Source organism: Notothenia rossii (genome assembly GCF_949606895.1).
Source record: "Notothenia rossii genome assembly, chromosome: 8".
Lineage (NCBI taxonomy): Eukaryota > Metazoa > Chordata > Actinopteri > Perciformes > Nototheniidae > Notothenia > Notothenia rossii.
The window spans coordinates 66,978,690-66,984,696 of NC_136906.1; positions in this window are offsets into that span (position 1 = coordinate 66,978,690).

Here is a 6,007-nt window from a genome sequence, read left to right on the forward strand (position 1 = left end):
AAAAGTTGAACTCCATCTGATTCAGCCAGCTCTACCCTTTGGTTGACATGTTATGCACAAAACAACCTCTAGATGTCACTGTGGTTCAAACAGAATGCCCTTCAGCTAGCTTCAACTGAGAAAGTTGGCGATGCTAAAAATCACTGCTGAAGAAATCACTCTTTTTGGTCAACTTTTGAAAGGTAAACATATCCTTTTTGACATATTTTAGTGTCAGAGCACTGACTGAACATAATTAGATAACTTGATGCACAAACAAGGGTAACAAGGGTATAATTTTTTTTTTTTAAATATGCTCAACCAATCGGTCGAATTGGCCTTTTATGGTAAGCTAGCAATATGACTTTTTCAGAGTTTCAGAGATGTTTTCCAATAAAATATGGTAAATAAATGGCTAGATTCATGGTAATATTACTAAATCTAGCACTGCCTTATGAGTCTCAGAGTGAAAGAGTGATAATAATTTATATAGCACCTTTCATGAATGGCATTCAGCCCAAAATTGCACACAGATGAGCAAGTTAGGCCAACACAGGATATGGACATGTGCTGTTAGGCCAGTGGTTTCCTGTTAGGCCAATTCAGCATATACAGTAAGATGAAAAAAGTATCTTTTTTATCATGAAAAACACTTTACATGACTTTTTTTCCATTTTCTTTTTTTTTACAATTATAATTTATTATCTTTTATGAATATATCTGGTTGTATATATTGCTCATTTTCCATAAAAGAAACAAATGTATTTGAGTTTGTGTTTTATTTGAGTTTGATGCAAATACTGTACTGTATATGATGATTACTTCTACCATAGATGGCCAGCTCGACCATTTGGTAGAGGCTCATAAAAACAAAACTGTGTGGTCAGTCAAGTTGTGCTTATTTGTGGCCCATTTGATAAGAAAATGCAAACGAATAATTTTTCAATAGCTTTTTTCTTGGTCCGGCAGTTAAAGGGTTAAGTATTACTTTGCACTCACAGCAAAAGGTTTTTTAGCAGATGAGCTTTGTGTACTGACATGCCTCAAGGTTTGCCTTTGCAGCTTGTAGGCTTTGTACTGGCTGTCTTCCCTTCTGATTAGTGGGAGTTGTTCAAGCTGAAAGTACAATTCAGGGCTGAACAAAAACAAATAATGTTGCAGGACAAACATCTTTCTTTTGTTTTACATTTAACAAACCCTACAAAGATAGTAGAAATGGCCATCAATTTAAGATAAGATATTAAAGATAGTGTTTTGTGTGAAGCTGCAAATACACCGTCCATCAATGACAATATCAGAGTTGGTTGTTTCAATGGATGTGGTGGAAGTAAAGTGTGCAGTGAAAAGTGTTGCGGGGAGAAATGATAGCAGGGTCAAACAAAACAGAGCCAGTCTTTCTGTGAGGACTTATAGTAACTTGGACCAAGGTGCTCACAATCAGCCAAAGTGGACAGCCCCACCTACCAAATACTTCAACCTGCAAGTATGCGGGCCAGGTTTTGTTTTGAAATTGGGAAGAAACCTTGGAATTGAAAGAAAAAACACTTATTTACTGTTAAGCCAAGCTATGAGAAACAAAAATGTATCCAAAGGTATATAATAGTGATCATGAAAGGAAAATATTATTAGAAGAAATGCTGTTTTACATCTGAAATTATATTTATTTGTCGTTATGCAGCTTACATTGTTAGTTGGCTTTTTTCAACATGGACAAGGCCATCCTTACAGTCTAACCATTGCAACAAAGTACAAACTATTTGGATGAATGAGACTAGAAAGCTACTTCTCAGATTTGGCTCCGCTTTGCCTCAGAAATGACTGCGATGCCCACCACATTTCTCTGTTTCTGTGTCGGTCTACACCTCTGGCTATTTGATATCTGAAATGATATTCATAATAACATTAGGCAGCCTCAAATGGTAGTTGGGTGCTAGCTTCTAACTAAATTAAAATATAAATTATTGCAACAGATCACAGTATGATTTGGATAATTTAACCGAGTTAAACAATGTTACATTTGAGGGTTGTTGTTCTCAATACACACAAGGGCACCCTTCAAAGTCTAACAATGGCAAGAACAAACTATTTGGATGATTTAAATACAGAAACTTCAACAACATTTTCAAATTCACCATACAGTATTTCATTTGTACAGGTACTAGTGGTACGGCTATTCATATCTGATAAAGTTGTAATGTTAAACATTAACACAACTGTGTGCATTTACCCTTTAATAAAGCCAAAAAAAGGATATACAGACTTGTGCAAAATGAATAGCCAAATTAGACTTGCCAAATTCCTTGTGAATGTTTCCACTGGCGAATGTTTTCAGATCAGCATTACATTGACTCGCAAAATGGTTTGAAATGTGTACAATCCTATTTTTAGCTTTCTTAAAATGTGGTTGGAGTAAAAGAAAAAGAAGGCAAAGATAAAGAAATGTTAACTTATCTTTTCCATTGTTTCATCAACAGTCAGTGATCACAGTTAAGCAACAGTAAAGTATATATCTTACATTTGTAGACAGTCAGACCCACGTGTGCAGTGGCTTGCTGTTGCAAACAAAGAATGAGGGATTTTACTTACTTAAAATGTAAAGGAAGAAAACTCTGAACAAGTATGCTTTGTCTTCGTTATCCCCCTCACCTCCCTCTCATATTATTATTATTTTCTGAATTTAAAATAGCCCTATGATGCCATTATGTACATCATCATAGAGTATACAATATGTATCATGTTAGCTGTTATCACTAATAGCTTTTATCTACTGTTATACAGTATATAATCAGTGTAAAAGCCTCATGGAACAAACCTAACAGTGAATGTGTTAGGGTTAGGGTTAGGGTTGGTGCTGGATTAAAATAACACTTTTTTTGCAGAAAGGTACCATCAGGAGTTAAATGGTGTCTCCTATTGACTTCCTCTGTCAATATCTTTGGGTCTTTCTCTCTCTGTGCGGGAGGTGTCTGCTGAGCTCAGTGTGAGAATATTGTCTCGGATCACTTGTGACCGGGGGGGGGGGGGGCTTCGTTTTTGTTGTTTTCCTATTTGTTTTGTAACAAGTGGTGTTCTTTTCTGGTTGAGCTCCCTCTGCTGAGCAGTCTCCAGGTAATTAGACTCAGTGTTTACACCTGTATTGATGTGTGCAGTCTACTTAGGCTCTGCTGTTTGCTCTGCTCTGTTTGCCTTCAATGTTGGAGAGGTGGGTGTCTGGTGCAGCGCAGTCCTTATAAATGATTAGCTTGCCTACGGATCTGCAAAGATTTTGCATAAATATTTCTTATGTTTTGGCTCAGGTTCCCCTCAGAAATACCATGATACCACACATGTTTCTGCATCAACACAGTATCACACCAACTCCCTTCATGTTTCTTACAATCTTTAAAATCTCTGCATTGGCATTTTATAACCTGAGAATGCACGGTAGATTGCACATTTGTTTTGTGGATTTATGAATCCAAAACTGACTCAAGCAGGACTAAATATGTTTGTTTCCTTCTTATCTGGAAAATGACTGTTAGTCTGCAGGAGCAGTGAAGAATCACCATGTTAGACAACTTTTGAAACAACCCTTTTTCAAGAAGTAAGACTTCAAATACTCGGCACATTTTACATCCCTCTTAAATGTGTCTCCTTGTGCAATTCAGTTTTGGTTTTTTTACGTATTGCAAATGTGTTTGCATTCAAAGTCTGCTGAAGTTAGTGCACGAAGAGGGATGGGAAAACAAATGCCCTAGAGAACACTGTTCATGTTTTATCAAACCAAAAACCATTGGGTTGTGTTTTTTTGGCAAATATAATGTTCACTAATAAAGGAGGAAAAGATTCAAATACAAAGGTTGCAAAAAGAGTATGTCACAGCAAATCGTTATATCAAATTAATTAGAGAGAACCCAAACATTAAGCGTATGGGCTGTAAAACCAAAGCAAATAGCTAATAGAAGCTAACGTATTTGAGAGAGGAGAGAAAATAGACATTTGGGTAATAATTCTCTAATGGTAAATGCCATTCGTCTTTACAAGTGCACATATTATCTCTGGGAAACATTAAAAAAAAAAATATTTGAAAGGAAAAATGTGTTGCCATCTGTGGAAGCTCTTTCTCTCCTTTCACTTCCCTCCTGTGTTTTACTGTGACAAACACTTGTTCCTGTTTACAGTTAGGACTCTCATCTTGTGTCAATTCATGTGTGAGATTTCCTTTGAGATTTCCTTCCCTCCGTTTTCCCTGACTTATCACATGTCTCCCTCCGCTGAGCTTATGTCGCTCAAATCGTTGGCAAATAATATTTAAAAGCTTTTTCCTCCACCTGTTTCAATGGCCCTAAAATAGTGTAATTTCCCGAGATTTTATGTCCTGCTAAACTCTTTGCTCCATAAGAAAAGCCTTTTCCCAAATACCCGTTGTTAAATCACGATCAGGGGTTACAATGCGGGAACCGGATGGTTGTTGCAGTTTATAATAAGATGTTTGTGTATGCACAGTATAATGTACCTGCACCATAAATGTTTTGAATGCAGAGCATGAACACTCCACATGCTTTTCTTTCCTGCCATTAGCCATGTGCTACATTGTTGAATACCATTTAATTGAGGAAGTCTCACGCTTGATTGCAGTCTTAATACTATTACTTGATTGTTGTATAAATTAACCTCACATTCACCTCCAATCTCCAACTTCATGGAAAATGAAATGTAAGACTTCTTACCTTTGCTGAATCTATGCACATTTAAAACATTGATTTTGTTGTGCGTGTGATAGTGTCCTGCTTGCTGCTGTTAACCAAGAAGCAAATATCACATTTCCCAACAGGCCAAACCTTTCTGCACACCAGAAGTTACAGGAGTTTGTTCGTGCTGGGATTCTCTGTGAAGGAACATGAATATAAAGCTGCTTCCTCATTTGGCCTCAGTGATTGGGTTCCTCGTGTGCATGAATGCCTTTAAATCCCTCTGGAATTATGGGTGCTTTCAATGTCGTATTTCTATTCTTCAGCACAAACAAAATCATTATACATATGGGGGCTTGCGAGGTGTTAATTGCTATGTCTAAATTGCTAACAATTAAATGTGCTGTGAAGGGGGAAAGGATACAATAGCTTTTTTTAATCATCCTCTATACAGGGCAAATGCACAGGAGTTACATGACTTTAACAAATAATTTTCTCAGAAAAATTTAAGTGGGGAGAACTGGCTATCCTGGCTTTGCCCATTTTTCAAAAATACAAATGTTCTGTAGCTATACTTCTGAAAAGTGGACGGGTACGTTGATCCCCAGGAGTCATTTATCATTTAAAGATATTCTACCTCTAGAGATATACTTTTTCCTCTTCCTATCTTCTTTATCTAGCTTAGTCTTCAGACTAGAGGGGATCTGGAGCCTTCACCAGCATATTAACACCTGCAGACAGTTTTGAGTTTTTATTTCTTTGGGCTTTTGAGAGAAAACTGGAACCTTATTTCAGGCGTTTCACTCTTTGAAGTCCCTTTGAAAATATACGCAGCTACAATGACATTCAGAATCATTTCAATGATGTTCTAATTAGTTTACTCCTGAATCATGTAGTGGTAACTTCCACATCTAATAAATTAAAATACATATTTTTTTCCCCACTTTATCGTCTACATTTTTTCCCCACTTTATCGTCTACATTAAGGAATGTTATAATCCCTATAACAGGAAAAACTTGGGATGATGTTTAAGGTACTTCTATAGGGGAAGAGGGGGTAAGTTGAGTCAGTGGGTAAGTTGAACCAACCCCTGTAACCAGGCAATGCCTTATAGTTGTAATCAAGTGACCAGAAATTATGCAAGCTCCACCCATTTCTCATTGCCTGTGAAAGAGAGATACTCATTGTGGTCTGGTAAGTAAACATTTTTACAAAAAAAAGTTTTTTGCTTGTCAAAGCTATATCGGCTGTCATGTAAAAAAAAAAGTATTCAGGTTTAAACACATATTGTATATGTTGATGTGTTGGCAGCGTATTAAACCATGTGAATCATTAAGCTAAAGATGACTGAATTTTA